Source organism: Muntiacus reevesi, chromosome 2, assembly GCF_963930625.1.
Source record: "Muntiacus reevesi chromosome 2, mMunRee1.1, whole genome shotgun sequence".
Classification (NCBI taxonomy): Eukaryota; Metazoa; Chordata; class Mammalia; order Artiodactyla; family Cervidae; genus Muntiacus; species Muntiacus reevesi.
Window position 1 is genome coordinate 132358749 of NC_089250.1, and position 26835 is coordinate 132385583.

The 26835-nt window shown below is 36.7% G+C and overlaps 1 protein-coding gene across 1 annotated transcript in view; it reads left to right on the top strand.

Moving 5' to 3' along the window:
- LOC136159954 (phosphatidylinositol 3,4,5-trisphosphate 3-phosphatase and dual-specificity protein phosphatase PTEN-like) overlaps nucleotides 1–26835 on the top strand; it is an 80354-nt gene that overhangs the window by 35598 nt on the left and 17921 nt on the right. The gene's annotated exons all lie outside the window — the stretch shown is intronic.

Sequence of the window (26835 nt, forward strand, 5' to 3'; positions counted from 1 at the left end):
TTCTTCCTGAAGAAACTTTTCAAATATTCTTCTCTTAATCATATACTGATCTCTCAATCAATCTTATGTTGATTTTCAATAAAAAAAAGGACACATTTGTTTTCTCAACATTACCATTATTGGTTATTCAGTTTAAAAAGGTTTAAAAAAGATTATAGGAAAGCTTCAAAAATAATTTAGGAGGATATCAATTCCCTTCTCCCTTTCCAACAACTTTTGACTTCTTCCCTCATTGCCTCTCTGTTTCTTGCTTCCTTTTTTTCTTTATTCAGATGCAAATCACATAACATGAAATCGCCCACTTCAGAGTATACAGTTCAGGGACATTTAGTGTCTTCACAATGTTTTTTCTTTTTTTTCACAATGTTTTATAACCACCACCTCTGTCAAGTTCTGAAACATTTTATCGCCCCAGAAGAAAACCCTGTCCTCAGATACGACTCCTACTTCTTTTGTTAGTTTTTATTCTTTACAAATCACAGAGCCATGATGGATTTGACAATGATTAAATTATCTGTACCAATCCAATTTCTGTTATGTTAATAATAGGTGACATTTATTTGCATTTATTTATATATATATATATGTGTTACTGTTGCATAAGCAGTTTGTGTGTGTTCTCATATTAAATTGCTACAGTAAACCTATCTCCATTTCCTAGATGGTTTAAGAGAAGCTAACTTCCCCAATTGCCACAGCTGGTAAGAATAGGCTGAGGATTGAGTACAGGTCTGTCAGATTCCAAAGCTGATTTCCTTAATAACCATAAAATCTTCTATATCAGAGGACAAACACTGGAAACTCCTGGCTCATTTAGCCTGTTGATGTCCTTGTTTGTCTTAACACAGTGTTGGTCCCTACTCACTGTGGGAAATCATCTAGGAAAGTCTTTTCTGGTATCATACTAGAACATTTCTCAAGGATTTGAGTCTCTAGATTGAAAAGACCTACATAGTGCCAAGCACAGTAAGTGAAAACAGGTCAATACCAGGCAAATTATTAAGTTAAAAAAAAAAAAAAACCAAGAAGAATGAGAATTTCTCAAAAGCTTTCAGGGTCATTTAGAAAGAATTAGGAATCTGGTTTTTCCAGTGGTCATGTATGGATGTGAGAGTTGGACTATAAAGAAAGCTGAGCACAGAAGAATTAATGCTTTTGAACTGTGGTGTTGGAGAAGACTCTTGAGAGTCCCTTGGACTGCAAGGAGATCCAACCAGTCCATCCTAAAGGAGATCAGTCCTGGGTGTTCATTGGAAGGACTGATGTTGAAGCTGAAACTCCAATCCTTTGGCCACCTGATGTGAAGAGCTGACTCATTGGAAAAGACCCTGATGCTGGGAAAGATTGAGGGCAGGAGAAGGGGATGACAGAGGATGAGATGGTTGGATGGCATCACTGACTCAATGGACATGAGTTTGGGTGGACTCTGGGAGTTGGTGATGGACAGGGAGGCCTGGCGTGCTGCGGTTCATGGGTTCGCAGAGTCGGACACGGCTGAGTGACTGAACTTAACTGAACTGAGGAATGTCAGTAGCATCTAACTTCTCAGCAGTAGAATTAAAGATAGAATATTGAGGAACAGCACTTCAGATGTTCTGCAGTCAACCTGGAATTCTATATCCAGCCAAACCATCAATCAAGTGAAAGAGTAGGGAAAAAAGACAGTCAATGGATTGAACAAAAAACTTTTTCCTTGTAACATCTCTTAGGCAATTAGTAGATGATGTGCCCTAGGAAAACAGGGAGAGAAACCATGAAAGAAAAGAAAAGGGCTTCGACAAACTGAGAATCCAACGGAGAATCCAACTCAGAAACCACAGTCAAGTCCCAGAGTGACAACAGTACCACAAAGCTAAAGAGCAACCAGTTCTGATTAGAGCAGTAGGATGGAAGGCTTTCAGGGAAGGACGTTATAAGTGGGTAATAAAATAATATTATCTGGGAGAAAATATCATAAGATTCTTAGGAAATTTGGTGAATTAGAAATGGGAAACAATTTTAACATCTGTTGTGATTTTAACATCTGTTGTGATTTTAACTTTTAAAGGAGATTAAGAGAAGTGAAGCGTGTGTTGGGAATACTACTGGTTTTGTTAGCCTTCTCTACCAATGCAGAAAATATGTGGGTAATTGATAAATCTACAAGAAGCACTGTTGTTTATCTTGTATAGAAATGCTGACTTAAATACCAGGAAAAGGAATTCTAATACTGGAGGGTAGTTACTTTTGGGGAAAAAGCATGGGTTTGGGGATGAAGAGTGATGGGAGATGAGTATTTTTTTTCTATTATGGTATATTATATATATAGGGTAATTTATCATTTCAGCTTTTTTTAACTGTCCAATTCAGTAGCATTAAGTATATTCACATTCTTGTATAATTATCACCACTGTCCATCTCTAAAACTATTTTATCCATACTGAAATGTTGTACTATTTAAATAGTAACTTCCCATTTCCCCTGCTTCCAGCCCATGAACCACTGTTATATTTTCTGTTTCTATGTATTTGACCATTCTAGGTACCTTATATAAGTGGAAACATATAATATTTATCTTTTTGTGACTTATTTTACTTCGTTTCACCCATGTTGTGGCATGTGTCTTTCTGTTATATGTATATGCCACATTCTGTTTATCTATTCGTCTGTTGATGGACACTTCGGTTACTTCCACCTATTGACTATTGTAGATAACGTTAATATGAACATGGATGTACCAGTAGCTGTTTAGATCTGTACTTTGAATTTAAGTTTACACTCAGAAGTGGGATTGCTGGATCAAATGGTCATTCTATGCTTGCTTTTTTTGCAGAGCTATTGTACTGTTCTGAACAGTGGCTGTATCATTTTACATTCCTACCAGCAACGCACAAGTGTTCCAACTTCTCCAAACCCTCACTGCCAACACTTGATATTTTCCGGGGTTTTTTATTTTGTTTCTTCATTTGGGGTTTTTTGGATAATAGCTGTCCTGATGGGTATAAAGTGATATCCCATTGTGGTTTTGATTTGCATTTCTCTGATGATAAACGATGCTGAGCATTTTTTCATGTGCTTAGTTACCATTTGTATATCTTCTTTGGAGATATGTCTATTTGAGCCCTTTGCTAGTTTATGAATTGGATTTTTTGTTTGTTTGTTTTTGAGTTATATATATGATGGATGTTAATCATTTACTGGATAATGTGATTTGCAAATATTTTTTTCCATCCTATTGGTTGCCTTCTTACTATGTTGATATTGTTCTTTGATCCATAAAAGTTTTATTTTGATGCAGTTATTACCTTTTTTTGTTGCCTGTATCTTTGGTGTTGAATCCAAGAAATCATTGCTAAATTCAGTGTCATGAATTTTTTCTGTCTTTTCCTTTAAGAGTTTTATAGTTTTATGTCTTTGGTGTAGTCTTTTATCCATTTTGAGTTATTTTTTGTATATGATAAAAGGTAAAGGTCCAACTTAGTGCTTTGGCAAGTGGATATCCAGCTTTCCTTTCCCATCACCATTTGTTGAAAAGACTCTCCTTTCCCTATTGAATGAATGGTTTTAGCACACTAGTCAAAATCGTTTGACCGTATATGCAAAGTTTTATTTTTGAGCTCTCTAGTCTATTCCATTGGTATATGTATGTCTTTATGCCAGTACCATACATTGTTGCATGCGTGCTCAGTTGTGTCCGACTCTTCTGCAACCCCATGGACTGTAAGCTCGCCAGGATCCTCTGTCCATGGACTTCTCCAGGCAAGAATACTGGAGTGAATTGCCAATGTAACATTGTACAAAGTACGTTTTGAAATTGGGAATTGAATCCTACAGCATTGCTCTTCTATTTCAAGGTTAATTTGGCTATTTAGGGTCCTGTGAGAGTCCCTGATGTTTAGGATGGAAGTTTTTATTCATGCAAAAAGTTGTTGCAATTTTGATAGGAATTGCATAGTATGATGTTGAAACCTTAATAATACAAAGTCTTCTAATCCAGGAATATGGGATATCTTTCTATTTATTTAGGTCTTTGATTTTCTTTAGTAGTATTTTTTAGCTTTCTATGTACAAGTATTTCACCTCCTTGGTTAAGATAATTCCTAGGTATTTTATCCTTTTTGATGCTATCATAAATAGCTCTTTTAAAAGAATTCCCTTTATGGATTGTTTTTTGTTATATTATAAATGCATCTGATTTTTGCATGTTAATTTTGTATGCTGCTACTTTGCTGAATTTATTTATTCTGACAGGTTTTTTTTGTATGTGTGTTTGTGCCATCTTAAGAATTTTCTTTGTATAAGATCATGTCATCTGAAAACAAGTAATTGTACTTCTTTCCGATTTGAATGTGTTTTTCCTTCTTGCTTAATTACTCTGGCTTGAACATTCAATATTTTGTTTGAATAGAAGTGGCAAAAGGCAAAACTAGGCCTCCTGCCTTGTCATTTACTTCAGAAGAAAAAACTTTGTCTTTTATCTTAGCATGTCATGTTAGCTGTGGAGTGGGTTTTTCTTAAAAGCCATGTTCACAGCTGTATTGAGCGGAAAGTACAGAGATTTCCTGTATACCCCCTACTGTGTGTGCATAGCTTCCTCATTATCAGTGTCCTCAACCAGAGTGGCACATTTGTTAAATTGATGAACCAACATTGACTCATCATTATGCAGAGTCTATAGTTTATGTTATGGCTCACTGTTGGTATTGTGCAGCCTGTGGATTTGTGGAAATTATGTTAAGTACACATCCATTACTATAGCATCATACTGAGTAGTTTCACTACCCTAAAAGTGGTCTGTGTTTTGCCTGTTCATCCATCTCTGTCCCCAGCCTCTGGCAACCACTGATGTTTTTATGGTCTCCACAGTTTCAGCTTTTCCAGAATGTTACATAGGTAGAATTATCCAGCATGTAGCACACAGAAACTCTGTTCCTATTCAGTATGGCAGTATGTGAAAAATCCACAGCACACAGTATGATGTTGCTACTTTGGGAAGATTGTGGTTTCTTACAAAGCTACACATAATTTCTATAATCAAGCAGTACACCCCTTTGGCTGTTTACCCAAAGTTGAAGACTAATATTCACACAGAAAGACTTAACATTCATCCTATGCATGGGTGTCATACTTCTTAAATCCCTGGCTCCTGGAAGAAGAAAAGGGAAAAGAAAATAGGCTATGGATCTTTAAATTCCCTGGAAGCCATTTCTGTTGTTGGGGATTGCAGCAATGGCAGCCTGCTTGTGTCTGCACATTCATAATCATAATCAGAAGCAGCCGTCAAGGATCAAGACACAGATCCCTATTATTTGGAGGACAGAGTCCCACACGCTGCATCAGACCGCTCTAGGAATACATGTGTGGCTGCCTGCCAGGAGGGTCGGTGGGTGGCTCACTACTACCGCACTAGGAGTTGAAATTGAAATTAATTGTGATTTACTGTCCAGGCCTTCTCTCCTGAAAACTGCAAACTTTTGAATAGACTCCAGAGTTCTAAAATAGTTACACCAGACAGATTATGCCAGTAAAATAAAACATTTTTGCATGTTGGAAGCTTATTTAGGACTATTGCGTGGAATGAGGAAAGTAAAGACTTAATAAGACAGTGTTTATTCTCACAACTAATTCAGATTTTTATATATATCTGAAATTATTTGAAATAAGTTAAGAAATTAGAAGATTTGAATTCTAGTATTTTTAAGTTTTGAGAGTATTACTCTGTGCTCTCGTTCAAGTTCTCAGTCTCAACTTTCCAAGTATCCACAATTAAATTTTCCCATTTCCCTTTGGAAAGTGCTGTTTTCTTGCTTTTTTCCGCCTTGCCATTGTATCAAACTTAGAAGGCAGTGAGCCAATTGTGGGCATGAAATCCTTGGGAGGAGAGAGGAGGAAGTGGGAGGGGCAGTCATGCTGAATGTTTCCCTAAGTAATATTCAGGTTCTTTGAGAGAACTTACCCTGCTCCTTGAAAAAAAATGCTGTGATATTTTCTTTTAAGTAGATTGTTTATTCTCCTGCCTGTCTCACTGTTGCCCACAGTGCTAGATAAGAAATTACAGTAAAGTTCACGTATTAAAGGGAACATACACAAAAAGTATGATTTCACCAACCCTCACTTATAAAAAAAACTATAGGAAAATAAAAGAAGTCAGGGTTCTTGATTGCACATGACAAAAAGTAACTCTTATTAACTTAATTAGAAGAGAATTCTAAAAGAAAATATTAGCTCACAGAGAACCAGGCTTTGAAGACTGTCAGAAGCTAAGAGAAGCAGATCATAGTCAAGAGGTTATAAAGAAAAGCATCCCCAGCTGAGGACATTGCTGCTTAGGTATTTGCTGTCCCAGGTACTGCCACCATGACTAAATATTGATGACTGAGTTCATAAACTTTCAGCTTCGCTGGAGATCTCTGAATAATTCCTTGACTCATCTGCACCTTGTTCTTACTACCTGGGATTCAGTGTCCAGAACATGAGGACCTAATTGACCTTAGACCTTGCACATGTGATGTGAGAAAGATGGGGAAGGGAGTATTTGTTTATTTCTTGAAATTCTCTCCAGATTGGAATAGTTTTGACTGGTAAACAGCCTAGAGATGGCAAATATCCCTTACAAATTTCTCCTGTTTTACACGTCACATTCTCAGACTGTCTTCCCAAAGATATCTACAGTTAAAAGTTTCATATATTCTTTAAAGAATTGTTTTCATGTTATACTCACCCTTTAAAAGAAATACAAATGAGAACATACTGCATATTCTTTTTTCATTTAACATACTTTGGAATTTTCCATATTGGTGTGGAGATGAAATTGATTCTCTTATTGGTTGTCTTCCATTTTATGATCATACCATAATAAATAGCTCACTCAGATACATATTTTAGGGTGCTTCCAGTTATTACTATTGAAAACAGTGCTCTAAACAGAGATTTCACACATTTGTCTTGGTGTCCTTTTGCAAGTACTTATATCCTTAAGGCACATTTCTTTGCAGTGAGTCCATGGTTTAAACTCAAAAAAGCTATCATTTTATATTCTCACCAACATATATGCGTCTTCCCCCCCAAGATGTCTTCACAGTCTTCGTGAAATAAATATTACCAAGCCTAAAACTTTTTGCAGTTTGTTGTAATGTGATTTTTGATTGCATTTCTGTGTGAGTTTAAGCAATTTGGTGATCTTTATTGGTTTACATATTTTTCCTTGGTTTGTTTGTGTGTGTTGACCTTGCTGTGATTATTAATGATTTTTATGAACTCTTTGGAAATTAATGGTACTATTTTTTCAGACAGTTTTTATAATGCTATGCCACTCTTGCCATTTGAATTTTATAAGATTCAGATAAAGCAGTGATAAGAAGCTTGGTGGTTTATCTCTGTCTTGAATTATTGATTGCTTTCTGCTTTACTAATATGTATAATCATGGAATATAAAAAGATTTTTGTTCATAGCTGTTTGTTAAGAGATGTTCTTTAAGAAATAGCCTTGTTTAAATTGCAAATAAAACTTTTAATCGGGAAAATATCATGCATTCATCACTCTTGAGTTATTGATTCAGAGCAATATTTTCTTGGACAGAGAAAATAGAAGTGAAAAGGAAATTTAGTAGGAGTTCCTGCTTTTTTTCTGCCTCTAGCATTATATAGCTAGCTAACTTGTGGAATTCTGTCTTATTTATTGTTCTTTTGGTTTTAAACATTGCTTTGCACTCCAAGCCTTTTCTTTTGTCTTTACCATTTTTATTTTCTTTTATATGTGATACTGTTTTATATTCATCTGTAAATATTTCCCCCCTTTTTTTCTGGAGATATATGTTTTTTTTAATCTAATCTGGGTAAATTCTCTGTAGCTGTATTTATTGGCCTTAAATAATTTTTGTTTTTCCTCTTTTGTCTTTTTTAAACTAGGGTCATTTGTAATTGTTTATACAGAAGTTTAGTTTTTAAAACCTCTCTGTGGTCTTTCCTTTTAGATATTGAGTTATGAATTCATAGCCTGTTATTTAAATGAAGCTTTTGAAATCCGTTTTACTGATCTGTATCATATCTAACTATGCCAGTATTTCCTTCCTTGTCTGACGTGAATTCTAAAATTATATGAATACTTTCTCCCTGTTTCCTGGCATTTCCACTCAAACTTGTTCCTCATTCTTGGTTAGAAATACATCCAAAATTATAGTTCCCTTCTTTATTAGTCTACTGATAAAAGAAAATCAAGCATATCAAAAATTTGTTAGAAAATTGCATGTACTTGAAAATGTTGTTTTCAGCAGGTATTTTGACAGTTGTGAAGTCCCTAGTTATTAATGTATCGTTCTTATTTCAATTTTATGCTCTATTTCAAGAATATACTTTCTAAGAAGCACGCATAGTATGTTCCATTGGATTTTTTTCACCAATACATCTTTTAGAGTTGTGCTAAACAATATGGTAGCCACTAGCTACATGTAGCTATTTATTAAGTTTACAGTAATTAAAAATAAATTTACTCATTCATTTTCATTTGCAACAGTCACATTTCAAATGTTCAGTAGCCACATGGTTAGTGTCTACTGGGTTGGATAGTACAGATATAGAACATTTCCATCATTGTGGAAAGTTCTGTTGGACAGTACTATTGTAGATGGTGCCATTTTGCATTTCATTCTAAAAAGTTCTAATTCCTGAATATGATGTGCTCCTTCTGTTGCTGTTTCTGCTGTTAATCAAAGTAAATTGAAGATTTTTTTGAGGTGAGTTGCATTTTACAAGTTGATAATTATAATGATATACTCTTAAAAACCAACTTTTTAAAGGTATAATTTGCATGCAACAACATTTACCTATTTTAAGTATACAGTTACCTATTTTAAGTGTACAGTTCACTGAGTTTTAACATATGTAACCCATGTAAAAACATTACCACAATCAAGATTTAGACCATTTCTATTTCCATAAAAAAATCTCTTAATGCCCCTCTGAAATCAGTCCCCAGCCCTGCTTCTGGAGCTGCCTGCAGTCAGTCTGTAAGTTTATCTCTGTAGAGAAGTTTTGCCTGTTCTAGAATTTTACATAAAAGCAGTCATGTAATATGTACCCTTTTGGGTCTGGCTTCTTTCTTTTAGCATGGTATTTTTGAAATTAATCACTGTTGCTTTTATTAGTAACTTGGTTCTTTTTATTGCTGAGTGATATTCCATTTTATAGATATGATATAATTTATCCATTTACCTGTGGTGGACATTTATTTTCAGTTTGGGTCTATTATGAACAAGCCTGCCGTGAGTATTCACGTACAAGATTTTTGTGGATGTATGTTTTCATTTCTGTTGGCTATCTGTGAGTGGAATGGCTGGCTCATGTGTTTATAGATCAGTAGAGCAGAATAGAGATTGCAGAAAAACAAACATATCGTTTATTGACAAAGGTACCGAGATAATTCACTGGGGAAGGGATACTCTTGTTAACAGAACATTACAGAAGCAACTGTAAGTCAGTATAAAAATAAAATGAACCTTTTTATACCATAGGCATACCTCATTTTATTGTGCTTTACTTTATTGCACTTCACAGATAACTGCATTTTTTTTTTAAACAAATTGAAGGTTTATGGCAGCTATTCATTGTCAGGTGACGGTTAGCATTTTCTAGCAATAAGGTATTTTTAAGTTAAGGTATGTACATTATTTCTTTAGACATATAATGCCTTTACATACTTAATAGACTATAGTATAGTGTAAACATAACTTTTATATGCACTGGGAAGCCAGAAATTTCATGTGATTTGCTTTGTTGCTATAGCCATTTTATTGCCATAGTTTAGTGTGTGTGTGAATTGCACAGTTGTGTCCGACTCATTGCGACCCCATGGATTGTAGCCTACCAGGCTCCTCTGTACATGGAGTTCTCCAGGCAAGAACACTGGAGTGGATTGCCGTTCCCTTCCTCAGGGAATCTTCTTAAGCCAGGGATTGAACCCGGGTCCCCTGCATTCCAGGCAGATTCTTTACCGTCTGAGCCACCAGGGAGCCGAACTGAGGTGTGCCTGTGCACAAAAATTAACTTAAGATGGATTAGAGATAGAACCCTAAGGTGTTAGTCATTCAGTCACGTAAAACTCTTTGTGACCCCATGGACTGGAGCCTGTCAGGCTCCTCTGTCCATGGAATTCTCTAGGCAAGAATACTGGAGTGGGTTGCCATTCCCTTCTCCAGGGGATCTTCCCAACCCAGGGATTGAACCTGGATCTCCTGCATCACAGGCAGGTTCTTTACTGTCTGAACCACCCGGTAAGCCCCAGAAACCTCTTTTCCTTCGAATCTTATACCTCTTTAGATAGAATAGATATCCTTTAGTTCTGGAGATTACTATTTTTCACCTGAATTTAATATGAAACTTATTTTTGCCTTTCTATTTAACTTGATAGAATGTAGGAGAAGGTACTACTGTGCAGGCAAGAGTTAAAAAGTACATTTTCAACAAGATACTTTTCTTTTATCAGATGTACAACTAATTTTGATTGTGGCAACCTGAAGATGACTAGGAGAAAATAGTTAAGGACTGTAAGGTTGGTGTAAAAGTATTTGTGGTTTTACATTGTTGAACTTTGCCATTATTAGAAATACATTGTTAAATAAACATAATTACATTATACATCATTTTAATGCACATTTTTGCTTTATGTTTTTTTGCTAATGACTTACTTGTTGTAGTTTAGTTGTTAAGTCTGAACAAGCTGAAGTCGAACAATTCTATGAAGACCTACAAGATCTTCTAGAACTAACACCCAAAAAAGATGTCCTTTTCATTAGAGGGGACTGGAATGCAAAAGTGGGAAGTTGAGAAACACCTGGAGTAACAGGCAAATTTGGCCTTGGAAGCAGGGCAAAGGCTAATAGAGTTCTGCCAAGAGAACGCACTGGTCATAGCAAACACCCTCTTCCAACAACACAAGAGAAGACTCTACACATGGACATCACCAGATGGTTGACACCAAAATCAGATTGATCATATTCTTTGCAGCCAAAGATGGAGAAGCTCTATATAGTCAGCAAAAACAAGACTGGGAGCTGACTGGCTCATCATGAGCTTCTTATTGCCAAATTAAGACTGAAATTTAAGAAAGTGGAGAAAACCACTAGACCATTCAGGTATGACCTAAATCAAATCCCTGTGACCGTACAGTGGAAGTGAGAAATAGATTTAAGGGACTAAATCTGATAGACAGAGTGCTGGATAAACTATGGATGGAGGTTTGTGACATTGTACAGGAGACAGGAATCAAGATCATCCCCAAGAAAAAGAAATGCAAAAAAGCAAAAAGGCTGTCTGAGGAGACCTTACAAATAGCTGTGAAAAGAAGGGAAGTGAAAAGCAAAGGAGAAAAGGAAAGATATACCCATTTGAATGCAGAGTTCCAAAGAACAGCAAGGAGAGATAAGAAAGCCTTCCTCAGTGATCAATGCAAAGAAATGGAGGAAAACAATAAAATTGTAAAGACTAGAGATCTCTTCAAGAAAATTAGAGATATCAAGGGAACATTTCATGCAAAGATGGGCTCCTTTATTAAGGACAGAAACGGTAGGGACCTAACAGAAGCAGAAGATATTTAGAAGAGGTGGCAATAATACACAGAAAAACTGTACAAAAAAAATCTTCATGACCCAGATAATCACAATGGTGTGATCACTCACCTAGAGCCAGACGTCCTGGAATGTGACGTCAGGTGGACCTTAGGAAGCATCACTACGAACAAAGCTAGTGGAGGTGATGGAATTCCAGTTGAGCTATTTCAAATCCTGAAAGATGATGCTGTGAAAGTGCTGCACTCAGTATGCCAGCAAATTTGGAAAACTCAGCAATGGCCACGGGACTGGAAAAGGTCAGTTTTCATTCCAATCCCAAAGAAAGGCAATGCCAAAGAATGCTCAAACTACTGCACAAATGCTCAAACAATTAACACTCATCTCACATGCTAGTAAAGTGATGCTTAAAATTCTCCAAGCCAGGCTTCAGCAATACGTGAACCGTGAACTTGCAGATGTTCAAGATGGCTTTAGAAAAGGCAGAGGAACCAGAGATCAAATTGCCAACATCCTTTGGATCATTGAAAGAGCAAGAGAGTTCCAGAAAAGCATCTACTTCTGCTTTATTGACTATGCCAAAGCCTTTGACTGTGCGGATCACAATAAACTGTGGAAAATTCTTCAAGAGATGGGAATACCAGACCACCTGACCTGTCTCTTGAGAAACCTGTATGCAGGTCAGGAAGCAACAGTTAGAACTAGACATGGAACAACAGACTGGTTGGAAAGGGGTATGGGAAAGGGGTATGTCAAGGCTGTATATTGTCACCCTGCTTTTTTTTTTTTTTTTGCTTTATATATTTTTCCCCCCAATTATTTTTATTAGTTGGAGGCTAATTCCTTTACAATATTGTAGTAGTTTTTGCCATACATTGACATGAATCAGCCATGGATTTACATGTGTTCCCCATCTTGAATCCCCCTCCCACCTCCTTCCCCACCCCATCCCTCTGGGTCATCCCAGTGCACCAGCCCCGAGCACTTGTCTCATGCATCCAACCTGGACTGGCGATCTGTTTCACACTTGATGATATACATGTTTCGATGCTGTTCTCTCAGATCATCCCACCCTCGCCTACCCTGCTTATTTAACTTATATGCAGAGTACATCATGAGAAACGCTGGGCTGGAATCAAGATTGCCAGGAGAAATATTAATAACCTCAGATATGCAGGTGACATCTCCCTTATGGCAGAAAGTGAGGAACTAAAGAGCCTCTTGATGAAAGTAAAAGAGGAGAGTGAAAAAGTTGGCTTAAAGCTTAACATTCAGAAAACTAAGATCATGGCATTCGGTTCCATCTCTTCATGGTAAATAGATGGGGAAACAGTGGCTGACTTTATTTTTCTGGGCTCCAAAATCACTGCAGAATGTGATTGCAGCCATGAAATTAAAGGACGCTTACTCCTTGAAAGGAAAGTTATGACCAACCTAGACAGCATTTTAAAAAGCAGAGACATTACTTTGTCAACAAAGCTCTGTCTAGTCAAGGCTATGGTTTTTCCATTGGTCATGTATGGATGTGAGAGTTGGACTATAAAGAAAGCTGAGCTCTGATGAATTGATGCTTTTGAACTGTGGTGTTGGAGAGGACTCTTGAGAGTCCCTTGGACTGCAAGGAGATCCAGCCAGTCCATCCTAAAGGAGATCAGTCCTGGGTGTTCATTGGAAGGACTGATGTTGAAGCTGAAACTCCAATACTTTGGCCACCTGATGTGAAGAGCTGACTCACTGGAAAAGACCCTGATGCTGGGAAAGACTGAGGGCAGGAAGAGAAGGGGATGACAGAGGATGGGATGTTTGGATGACATCACCGACTCCATGGACATGGGTTTGGGTGGACTCTGGGAGTTGGTGATGGACAGGGAGGCCTGGCGTGCTGTGGTTCATGGGGTCGCAAGGAGTCGGGCACGACCGATTGACTGAACTGAACTGAGTCATTAAGTCGTGTCTGACGCTCTGCGACCCCATGTACTATAGCATTGCCAGGCTTCCCTATCCTTCACTGTCTCGGAGTTTGCTCAAACTCATGTCCACTGAATCAGTGACACCATCCAAATAGCTCATCCTCTGTTGCCCCCTTCTCCTCCTGCCTTCCATCTTTCCCAGCATCAGGGTCTTTTCCAGTGAGTCAACTCTCTGTGTCAGGTGGCCAAAGTATTGGAGCTTCAGCTTCAGCATCAGGCCTCCCAATGAATATTCAGGGTTGATTTCCTTTAGATTTGACTGGTTTGGTCTCCTTGCTGTCTGAGGGACTCTCAAGAGTCTTCTCCAGCACCACAACTCAAAAGCACCAGTTCTTTGGCGCTCAGCCTTTTCCATGGTCCAGCTCTCACATCTGTACATGACTGCCGGAAAAACCATAGCTTTGACTAGTTGGACCTTTGTTGGATGGCTCTGCTTTTTAATTTGCTGTCTAGGTTTGTTACAGCTTTTCTGTAACAAGTGGATTTTATATGATAGGCAGCAACATCTAGCTCAGTGGTTGAACTGAAAAGAAGCTCCAAAGCACTTCTCTAAAGACCGATTTCCACCAAATAAAAGTCATGGTCACTGTTTGGTGGTCTGTTGCCAGTCTGATCTACTATAGCTTTCTGAAGCCATGTGAAACCATTTCATCTGAGAAGTATGCTCAGCAAATCAATAAGATGCACTGAATACTGCATTGCCGGCAGCTGCCGTTGGTCAACAGAAAGGGCCCGATTTTCCTCCACAACAGCACCCAACCACACATCAGACAACCAGCACTTCAAAAGTTGAATGAACTGTGTACCACAAAGTTTTGCCTCATCTACCATATTCACCTGACCTCTCACCAGCCAACTACCATTTCTTCAAGCATCTCAACTTTCTGCAGGCAAAACACTTCCACAACCAGCAGGAGGCAGAAAATGTTCTCCAAGAGTTTGTTGAATCCTGAAGCACGGATTTTTATGCTACAGGAATAAACAAACTTGCTTCTCATTGACAAAAATGTATTTATTATAATGGTTCCTATTTTGATTAATAAAGATGTGTTTGAGCCTAGTTATAATGATTTAAAATTCACAGTCTGAAACAGCAATTACATTTGCACCAACCTAGTAGAGTGTGTGAAGTTTACTTTTGTTAATGGGATTAAGCATGATATGATTTATGTGTTAAAAATAGCAATCCAGTTTCACTTTTCAGTAGTAGCAGTAGTAGCTGTAGGTATGTTAGGGTTGTAAGGGCAAATAGTGATTCAACGTGGATACAGCAGATGACTTAAATATGGTTACCAAATAGTTACTTACCTATGGAAAAATGTAGCATATAAAGTAATTATTTTTCTTTTTAGCCTACCCTGGATTAGTAAGAATTGTCTAGTGTCCTTAGACTGTTTTGTGAATAGGACACCTTTTTAAAAATGGGTTTGCTGGGTTTCTGTCAAGCTGCTGGAAGCAATTGTTATTAATGATTGTGGTGTTCATACTTGGAGTTTTGTTACCAGTGTATCTACAGCTTTGCAAGTTTTCAAGAAATATGTTTTGGATGATATTTTATCAGTTGTCCAAGCGCTTGCAAATGATAGAATGCTCTAATCTATAAATACTGGCACAGAGCAGAAGTATACTAGTTCACCTTTAAGAAACAGAAGGACTCTTAGGACTTAAAGTAAGACTTCAGATTAATCCAGTGGAATATGTTTACTTCATCTACATAAAGTCTTTCAGTGTAAAGAAAGATTGGTTGGCTATTGAAATATAGGAAAAACACTGCCAAGAGAAAGGAAGCCTTAGCCAATGAACTTCAGATATTTTTGGCAAAACCCTTCCTTTTGTGGAGATGGAAGCATCAGAATATCTTAGTCTATTAAAAATTGCTTCATTTAACTAACTTCTCTTGTTTGAGTTCACCCTTATTCAGCAACATTCTAATTACACTTTTCAGATCTCCTTATGGTGAGATACGATCTTAAATGAATAATTTATTTCTTATGGCAGTTGGATTTTTAAATAAATTAACATATTGCCATTATGATTATTATAATAATTATACATCAGTCATACAATATAGGTTCTAATTTCCTGGGGGGGGAATAACACTACTCAATATGTTGACATGATCAAGTCTAATTTTGAAAGATAGATGATCAGACTCTGGACCACAAATAACTTCACCAAAATAATAACTGATTTTCTGATGCCTTCTAAGAGTCAGTAAAAGCTTATCTTGCTACCTAGAGTCTTTCTCCTCTGTTGGAGTGAATCCAGTATCATGGTGTTAATGTATAGAGCCTCTAGAGTTAGTTGCATCTAGATTTAGTTTTGCATTTGATTTATGTAATCTGGCTCCTGCGGTTTTGAACATTGCATAGTGTATTCATTGCTTGTACAGTGTGCCAACTTGTATAGCAGGTATTTGTAATTTTGAACTTTTCTTATTAATTTTGAACTTGCCTTTGTCATTTTGAACTGGCTTTCTTAATTGGAGTGTTTAGTCCATTTATATGTAATATGATCAATAATATGTTTTCTTTTAGTCTAACACCGTCCTATTTGTGTTTAGTTGTTCATTCATTCCTATTTCAGTCTCATTCTCCCTCATTCCTTTTTTTCTGTCCTCTTTGGGGTTAATAGAATATTTTTAAGTGTTCATTTAAATTCTTCTATTTTTTAGCTGTATGTGTGTGTGTGTGTATCTGTATATATTTAGAGTTTGTTCTTGGATTATAGAACACAGCTTGTTACAGTTCTTTTAGAGTTGTTATTGTAAGCATTAAAATATAAGAGCCCTACAGCAGTAAAATTCTATTTTCCTCCATTTCTTTTGTATGATTTTTGTCATATATTTTATGTCTACATATGTAGTAAACCCCAGAATACAATGTTATTTTATTTGCTTTAAGCAGTTATCTTTCAGTGAAATCAAGAAAAAAAGATGGCCTTTTATACTTACTTCTGTATTTACTGCTTTTTGTGCTTTTTGTTTCTTTCTTTAGAGTCAAAGTTTTCATCTGGAATTAGTTCCCTTCAGCCTAGGGACAAGTTTGCTGGTGGCAAATCCCCTGTATTTGTTGATTGTTTTTGAAAGGCATTTTGCTGGATATAGACTTCTGTGATGACTTTGTTTTTGTTTTTGAATGCTTCATTAGATCTGATGAGAAGTCAGCCATTATTCATGATGGTATTTTCCTAGATACATAATGTATCTTTTTCTTGACTCCTTTTGTTTTTTTCCGTTTGGTTTTCAGTGGTTTTGATTATGATAGGCATGGTTTAATTCTTTTTATATTTGTCTTATTTGAAATTTATTGAGCTTGTAGTGTCTCTAAGTTGATGTTCTGTATACCATGGGTGGGAAATTTTTAACCATGATGTCTTTAAATTTTTGTTTTTCAATTTCTTTCTTCTGTTCTCCCGGTTAAATAATTAACTACTATGTGTTATCAAATTCATATCTTTATTTTTAGCTGATATCTATGTGTAGCAAACCATCTCTAAACATAAATCGCATAGAACATTTATTTATTTTATGCTCACAGATTAAGTGAGTCAGAAATCTCAACAAGGCATGGCTTGTTTCTGCTCCAGAATATTTGGGGCCTTAGTTGGGATAACTCAGTGATAGGAGATGAGTTTTGGCAGATTAAGGGCTGAATCATCTACTTGTGTTTTCACTCATGTGTCTGGTATAGGCTGTCTGTTATCTGGGTCTTTAATTGGGGTATTGGTCAGAACCACTAGGCCTTTCCATGTAGGCTATTTTGAACTTCCTCATAGCTTGGCAGCTTCTTGAAAGTGAAGATCCAGAGTCCAGGGTAGAAGTATATGGCATTTTTTATGACCTAGTGTTAGAAATAGCTTTATCTCACTTCTGCCAGTACTCAGTTGGTTGAGGTAATCACAGAAGTGTGCCCAAGTTCAAGGGGGATGGACTGTAGACTCCACCACTTAGAGACCATTATTAAGGTTATGTTTATGAGGAGCATGTGGAATGGGGAATATGTCATTCCCCATTAGAAAGCTCAATCTCCCACATCTTCTGCAGTCCTCAGTCTTCCTTAGGACCATGCAAATAGATTTTTCGTTTCAGATACTGTACTTTTGAGACCTAGAATTTCTGTCTTTTATAGTCTGTTATGTCTTTGCTAAGATTTTTCATCTTTTCACTTAAGCTGTAATCACTTTCTTTTACATTCTTGTATATTTTTGCAATAGCTGCTTCAAAGTCCATGTCTGCTAATTCCAACATCTGGTTCATCTTGGAATTGGTTTCTGTTGACTGCTTTTTTTTCCCTTCTTGGTAATAGATCATATTTTCCTGCTTTGCATGTCTAATAAGTGTTAATTGTATGATGAATGTTTTGGGTGATATGTTGTAGGAAGTCTGAATTGTTACTTTAAGTGTGCTGAGTTTCGTTTTGGCAGGCATTTAAATTAATGTCTAATCTCCTTAAATTATCAGGCTTGGTTTTCTTTGTTAAGGTCCAGTTTCGTCTTTTGCTTCATGTCATGGTCCTTATTCCTCAGGTGTAGCTTTCTAGGGTCTCAGCTGAATACCTGAGGTCTCTCCATTCTGGCTGGACAGAACTCTTTCTCCCAGTACTGTGCTTTCTCTGATGTTATCTCCATTATCCTTCCAGAACCTGCAGATATGCAGCCTGACCCGTGCCAAGGCCCTGAGTTTAATTTCCACACAGACTTCGAAGTCCCTCCATCTGTCCATCCTCCTTTTTTGCTATTCTGTTCCACAAACTCTAGCTGCTTTACCATCCAGAACTCCAGTTTCTGTCTGTTTACCTCAGTGAAACCTTTGTTCCATTTCCTTCTGCTCTGTCAAAAAAGTCTTCAAGCTGAAAACAAGGCAGGCTTGGGGTTGTTGTTCAGTCGCTTAGTTGATCTGACTATTTGTGACCCCATGGACTGCAAGACACCAGGCTTTCCTGTCCTTCACCATCTCCTGGTGCTTGCTCCAACTCATGTCCATTGAGTCAGTGATGCGATCCTGACCATCTCATACTCTGTTGTCCCCTTCTCCTCCTGCCTTCCATCTTTCCTAGCATCTGGATCTTTTCCAGTGAGTCAGCTCTTTGCTTCAGGTAGCCAAAGTATTGGAGCTTCAGTTTCAGCATCAGTCCTTCCAGTGAATATTTAGGGTTGATTTTCTTTAGGATTGGCTGATTTGATCTCCTTGAAGTCCAAGGGACTCTCAAGAGTCTTCTTCAACACTGCAGTTAAAAATTATCAATTCTTTGGCACTCAACCTTCTTTATGGTCCAACTCTCAAATCCATGCATGACTGCTGGAAAAACTATAGCTTTGACTATATGGATCTTTGTCGGCAAAGTAGTGTCTCTGATTTTTAATATGCTGTCTAGTTTGGTCATAGTTTTTCTTCCAAGAAGCAAGCATCTTTTAATTTCATGGCTGTAGTCACCATCCTCAAAAAAATAGTCTGTCAGTGTTTTCATTTTTTCCCCATCTATTTGCCATGAAGTGATGGGACCAGGTGCCATGATCTTAGTTTTTTGAATGTTGAGTTTTAAGCCAGCTTTTTCACTCTTCTCTTTCAACTTCATCAAGAGCTCTTTAATTTCTCTTCACTTTCTGCCATTGGTGGTGTCATCTGCATATCTGAAGTTATTGATATTTCTCCTGGAGATCTTGATTCCCTTGTGCCTGCATCCAGCCTGGCATTTCGCATGATGTACTCTACATGGAAGTTAAATAAGCAGTGTGACAGTACACAACCTTGATGTACTTCTTTCCCAATTTTGAACCAGTCCATTGTTCCATGTCCTAGTCTAACTGTTGCTTCTTGACTAGTTTGTTTATAATGTATATTCAAAGATAATTGTTATCCTTTTTTAATGTTCAAGGGTTATTTATTATGGGCACAACCGCTAAGAATTTCTGCTTCCCATTCTTTTATTTTTCTACATTCCATTCAGGAAGGACAAAGGCTTACTGAAGAAATAATCTCATTTGATTCCTTATAACACACACTTAAAAATAAAATCACTTTAGTTCTAAAAAAGAAAAGTATCTTTAAGGGTAAACTTCAGGTTTTGCACGAGGCAGGTAAGGTTTCTTTTTCCTTGAAGATCATAGGTCTCTGCTGCCTTTGTTTAGTTCCTCATATATTTTCCCCAATTTTGCAGTTATTTACAAGAGAAAAACTCCTATACCAGTTTTACATGTTCCTGTAAGAGAAATTTTAAGAGATGGCCCCTTTATATTGAATGCCAGTGTAAAAAAATATTTTTAGAACAAAACTTTTTAAGGCTTATTCATAATAAACTTTTATCTGGTTATAGTAACTTTGCCTACTGTATAATAATTTATAATGTTCAAATTTTCTTTTTCTAAGTTGATAGTGAAAGACAGGGAAGCCTGGAGTGCTGCATTCTGTGGGGTTGCAGAGTTGGACACAACTTAGTGACTGAATAACAACAACCCATAAGTTTGTATTGATGTCCTCTAGAGATGGCAGAGTGGACATTTTTATTTTATTCTCTCTCCCTCACTAATGGCAGACATTGGTCATCAATCATCATATTCTTTCTCAGTCTCCAACCTGGATATTGTTTTAATAGCCTTATCATTGCACTTCAATAAACCACCACCAGTTTGGAACCTATTTGCCATCTCCAATCTATTTTCATTTTACTAGCTCAATCATTATTATTTTGTGGAATATTTAACTTAGTGAAAGTTTACCCTTATAGATACTTTTCTTTTTTAGAAGTGAAGTGGTTTTATTTTTAAGTGTGTGTTATAAGGAATCAAATGAGACTATTGAGTAAGCCTTTGTTCTTCCTGAATGGAATGTAGAAAAATAAAAGAATGGGAAGCAGAAATTCTTAGCAGTTGTGCCCATAATAAATAATCCTTGAACATTAACAAAGGATAACAGTTATCTTTGAATATACATTATAAACAAAGTAGTAACTAGCTAAAGTAACATAAAAAGTGTGTTGATGAAATTGAAGAAAAAGCTTTTCATGGCTGGAACCTCTAGGAGGGGTTTAAAGGAATAACACATTACCAGCATTTTAATGAATCATTTCTGTTTTGCTGACATCATTTCTCACTGATGTCAGATTTGTGATTTGGTACCAAGTGTGTGCTAGTAAATTTTTTTTTTTTAATATCCTCAGAACAGGCTCAGTATGAATGAAAATACAATTAAGAAAAACCTCATGAGTCTTTATAAATAGGGATTGCATGAATCTTATTAAAACTAATTATTTCTCAAAGAGGACTGTTGTCACATAAAAAAACTTTGATTCTTGTTTATTGCACTTCAAAAACAGTATTTAAAAATAATAATTTTATGTAAACTCTAAAAAATGCTGTTTCAAGAACCTAGACTTTCATGGCAACCCACTCCAGTGTTCTTGCCTGGAGAATCCCAGGGACGGGGCAACCTGGTGGGCTGCCGTCTATGGGGTCGCACAGAGTTAGACATGACTGAAGCGACTTAGCAGCAGCAGCAGCAAACTTTCATGAAGCCCTCTCTTTGGAGGTAAAACAGTGTGATATAACTTCATCAGTTCTTACTTTTTTGGGGAAATACATTAGGACAGAAAACTTTTTTCTTTTGAAAGTAGTATGTGCTGATGTTTTAACAACAAAATTGTAGAAGGGTTGAAAGTATGTCATGAAAGCACCCATCTTTCCCTGAAAACCCAGGGTAACCACCGTGATCATTTTGGTATGTGTCCTGTCACTCCTTTGGGTTCCAGTTTAAGTGTACACAGGACTACTGCATTTGAATAGTATTCCCTGGAGCTGGGCAATGGGATGTGTACATTCCTATTAGTATAGTGTAGGTTTATGTATTTGGATTCAAATCATAAAGTTACCAAACTCAGAATGAACTAAAAATGAAATGTTAACCCTCCATAATACCTCCCCTCCCCTCCTCTGCTCACATTTACTTTGTAGGCTTTCTGAGAGAAAATTGTATTTTGTAGACTATTTTTTGCTTATTCATTTTCTCTCATAAGCAACCCATGGTAGACGATGCAGCAGGTAGCAATGAGTTGTCGTTTATTAAATTTTATGATCACTGTCCTTGAAATAATTTGTCCATGTTTTAGATATTCTAATTGTCGTTAGCATTATCTATATTTCCAACCAAATTAAAATAGAAACTGAGAAAAGACTAAAAGTATGTATAAAGCTTCTAGAACAAAAAATAGAGAATATCTTTATGAACTGTTTTTGTGTATGGAAAGATTTCTCAGAGAAACTACAAGGTTCTAAACAAAAGAAAAATATGATATATTGAATTTTATAAAAATTTACAGTTGTTGATTATCAGAGCACATTGGAAATGGAAGGCAAGTTGTACATCAGCAGCAAGTATCTGACAAAGGACTTAGACCCAGAATATATAAGAGATTCCTTTAGGTCAGTGATGAAAAAGACAATCCAGTTGGGGGGTAAAATGAGCCAGTAACTTAGACATTTCACAGAAGAAAGTGTAAAAATGACTAATAAACAAATGAAGGACAAGCCCGACAGTGCCAAATGTTGGTCAGACTGTGGAGCAACTGAAACTCATAAAATGTGGTAGGATGTGGACTAGAACAGCCACTCTGGGAGGGTGTTCAGTAGTTTCTCACAGAGATAGTATCCAACCACCCCTATCTACTCTGTGACCCAGCAGTTCTACTCCTAGCTATTATTTACTCAAGGGAGTGAATGCATATGTCCCCAAAAAAGACTTGCTCAAGAATGTTTATGCACTTTGTTCATAATAACCCCAAACTGTAAAATCCCAAATATCCATCAAAGAAGAATGGGTCAGTGATGGTATATTCATACAACAAAATAATAATTGGAATAAAAAGAATGAACTAGTGATACATGTTACACCATGGATAAATTAAAAAAAAAAAATAAGTGAAGGCAGTCAGTTAAAAAAAATGCATACTTCATGATTGCATTGAAAAGAAATTAAAGAACAAGGCCAAACTAATATATGGTAATAGTAGTAACTACCTGAGAGCTTGATGGGGCTTCACTGCAAATGGGCACGAGGGAATTTTCTGGGATGGAAAAAGTGTCCTATATTTTGATTGGAGTTGTTGTTACAGAATTCATAGAATTGTATACCTAAGATCTGTGTATTTCACTACATGTGAATTTTGCCTCATTTTAAAGAAAACTCCAAAAGTACAAATTGAGAAAGGTCCAGGAATATAGAAGATAAACAGGGTAAAAGAGACAGGAGTGAAAGGGTCTGTAACATACCACTTTTTCCTGTAATATTATTTATAGTTCAGTAGAAGTCTTCGTAGCAGAATCAATGCTTCCTGGGTTGGTTGAAGTAGTGGGTTAAAACAAAAGAATTAGGAAAAATTACATATACCTTAAATATTTACATATGAAGTACTAGAATCAGATCTATAGGGTTAATTAACAACCACTGCCCCATGGCACGGGTTCATAATCTTATGCCGTGTATCTTGTAGACAGTCTGTTGAAGTTTATGAACTGTTTCTTACAATGATTTAAATTGATAAAATTAAATTCATAGGATTATAAATATGCCTATTAGTTTTGATTATAGTGGTTATAAAATATTTTAAAATATCTATATAATAGTTATTAACATATTTAAATCTATTGACAGGTCTAATGTTAATTATGCAGTGTTGATTGTAAATAATATTTTGTTATCTTCAAAAACCATAATGTGACATCAGTTAGTGATAAAGTTTTAAGTACTGCTTGATTGACTGTGAAACATATTTTTTCACATTCAAGTTTATGGACTCTTCTCCCCCCCCCCCCCCCCCCCACCTTAATCCAGCCACATGTCTTCATTCTCCTATACTTCCAGTAGTTATATTGTAATTTTGATTTTATCAATATTGAGTTTTTATGTCATAACTAGATAAATGTCATTTATAGTTAAACCCATTTGCATGCAGTGTTCCAAAGAATAGCAAGGAGAGATAAGAAAGCCTTCCTCAGTGATCAGTGCAAAGAAATAGAGGAAAACAATAAAATTGGAAAGACTAGAGATCTCTTCAAGAAAATTAGAGATACCAAGGGAATATTTCATGCAAAGATGGGCTCAATAAAGGACAAAAATGGTAAGGACCCAACAGAAGCAGAAGATACTAAGAAGAGGTGGCAAGAATACACGGAAGAACTGTACAAAAAAGATCTTCACGACCCAGATAATCAAGATGGTGTGATCACTCACCTAGAGCCAGACATCCTGGAATATGAAGTCAAGTGGGCCATAGGAAGCATCACTATGAACAAAGCTAGTGGAGGTGATGGAATTCCAGTTGACTTATTTCAAATCCTGAAAGATGATGCTGTGAAAGTGCTGCACTCATTATGCCAGCATATTTGGAAAACACAGCAGTGGCCACAGGACTGGAAAAGGTCAGTTTTCATTCCAATCCCAAAGAAAGGCAATGCCAGAAATGCTCAAACTACCACACAATTGCACTTATCTCACACACTAACAAAGCAGTGCTCAAAATTCTCCAAGCCAGGCTTTAGCAAAACGTGAACCATAAACTTGCAGATGTTCAAGATGGTTTTAGAAAAGGTAGAGGAACCAGAGACCAAATTACCAACATCTGTTGGGTGATTAAAAAAGCAAGAGAGTTCCAGAAAGCATCTATTTCTCCTTTATTGACTATATTAGAGTGTTTGACTGTGTGGATTACAACAAACTGGAAAATTCTGAAAGAGATGGAAATATCATACCACCTGACCTGCGTCTTGAGAAATGTGTATGCAGGTCAGGAAGCAACAGTTAGAACTGGACATGGAACAACAGAGTGGTTCCAAATAGGAAAAGGAGTATGTCAAGGCTGTATATTGTCACCCTGTTTGTTTAACTTATATGCAGAGTACATCATGAGAAATGCTAGGCTGGGTGAAGCACAAGCTGGAATCAAGATTGCCAGGAAATGTATCAGTAAGCCCAGATATGCAGATGACACCACCCTTATGGCAGAAAGTGAAGAAGAACTGAAGAGCCTCTTGATGAAAGTGAAAGAGGAGAGTGAAGAAGTTGCTTAAAGCTCAACATTCAGAAAACTAAGATCATGGCATCCAGTCCCATCACTTCATGGCAAATAGATGGGGAAACAGTGACTGACTTTATTTTTTGGAGCTCCAAAATCACTGCAGATGGTGACTGCAGCCATGCAATTAAAAGACGTTTGCTGCTTGGAGGAAAAGCTATGACCAACGTCTACTAGATAGCATATTAAAAAGCTGAGACATTACTTTGTCAACAAAGGTCCATCTACTCAAGGTTATGGTTTTTCCAGTGGTCATGTATGGATGTGAGAGTTGGACTATAAAGAAAGCTAAGCACTGAAGAATTGATGCTTTTGAACTGTGCTGTTGGAGAAGACTCTTGAGAGTCCCTTGGACTGCAAGGAGATCCAGCCAGTCTATCCTAAAGGAGATCAGTTCTGGGTGTTCATTGGAAGGACTGTTGTTGAAGCTGAAACTCCAGTCTTTTGGCCACCTGATGTGAGGAGCTGACTCATTGGAAAAGACCCTGATGCTGGGAAAGATTGAGGGCAGGAGGAGAAGGGGAGAACAGCGTATGAGATGGTTGGATGGCATCACCGACTCAATGGACATGAGTTTGGGTGGACTCTGGGAGTTGGTGATGGACAGGGAAGCCTGGGCTTGCTGCAGTCCATGGGGTCACAAAGAGTTGGACACAACTGAGCGACTGAGCTCAACATAAACGATATAGTATATTATAGCTGTTTTTTTCCTACACATTTTGTTTTCCCTTCTTCCTCCCTTTCTCCTCCTCTTGCTCTCTCTCATTTAGTCTCTGCATTCTTAGCTTTAATTTGTCCCTGAACTTGCCCCTAAGTTTGAATCTCTGGAAATGTTTGAGGACATTTGACGTTATATCAATTTCATCTTCTTCAGGAACCTTCTGATCGTCCCTAAACTGGCTTAGTTGTTCTCTGAGCTTGTTGTATGACTGTCTGCTTGAGTTGTTCCTTCACGATTCATTCAGGGATTCTCTGTTTTTTGTTTTCTTCTCATGAGTTGAATTCTTCAATTTCTGGAACTTGTCATCTTTTTTCATAGGTATCCCACCCTTGTCCTGGTAGAACACATTTTCTCGTAATTTTCTCATAATTTGCTGAGCGAGAGAATATGTTGAAATCAAAATTGAGACTTTGCTTATTTAAAAATGCCTTTATTAGATTCACACTTGTTTTATAGTGTATCTTGCTATGGAATTCTAGACTAGGAATAATGTAAAGTCAGAAGGTTTTGTCTAATTGTTTTCTAGCTGCTGGTGTTGCCATTTAAAAGAATGAAGTTATTCTGATTCCAGATTTTTTTTTTTTTTTATGAAACCTGATTGAGGCAGTTTCTAGGATCTTAGGTTTCTCTCTTCAATATTCCGAAACTTCGCTAAAATATGTATGCCTTTATTTGGGTCTGTTTTAGTTTTGCTTTTTTTTTTTTTTTTTAATACTCATTATACTGTTTCAGTTTGGAAATTCATGATCTTCAGTTTGGGGTCTTTTTCTTGAATTACTTCATGGATTTTTTTCTCTGGGATACCTATGCATATGTTGCATCTCCTAGATTTTAGGTCTTTTAAAGTCGTCTCTTCTGTTTTCCATTTGTTCTTCTGTTTATTCTATTTCCTCAGCCTTACAAATTTCTAATGCCTCTGTTACTTACCTCACAGGATTTGATAAGTTTATATGCATAAAGTATCTAAAATAGTGCCTGGCATATAAAGTGTTGGCCGTAATTGTTATTTAGTTTCATAACTAGTTGCTGAGAGTGAGGTCTTTGGTGTTGGTTTTTGACATAGTAGCTGTATGACCTCGGTCAAGTCCTATAATTTCTTTTACCTACTTCCTTCATCTGTAGAATGTGAAGAAGCTCTACCTCTCAGATCTTTGTGAGCATCAAATAAGGATATGCATGTGAAAATGTCTAATAAAGTGTATAAGACTAGTACTTATTATTTGCATCTTTCAAATATCAAATGTTTTTAGTTTGAAAGAAATGATGACTGAATTACCAGGATTATTTTTAAGATTACTAGATTGCATGTGACTCAAGAAAGTGAATAAGCTAGGTAACTTGAGCTAAATGCTAATAATGCTTTTTAAAGAAGTTATTTCTTAACACAACTTCATTATGTTAGGCTAAAGAGAGATTATGAAAATATTCATTTTATGAAAAGCTATGGCTTTACTTCAGATTGTATAAATCTGTGTAATGTAATAATTATATAAGAAGGAGCTGCTTACTAGCTTAAACCCATGGAGGGAATATTTATTGGA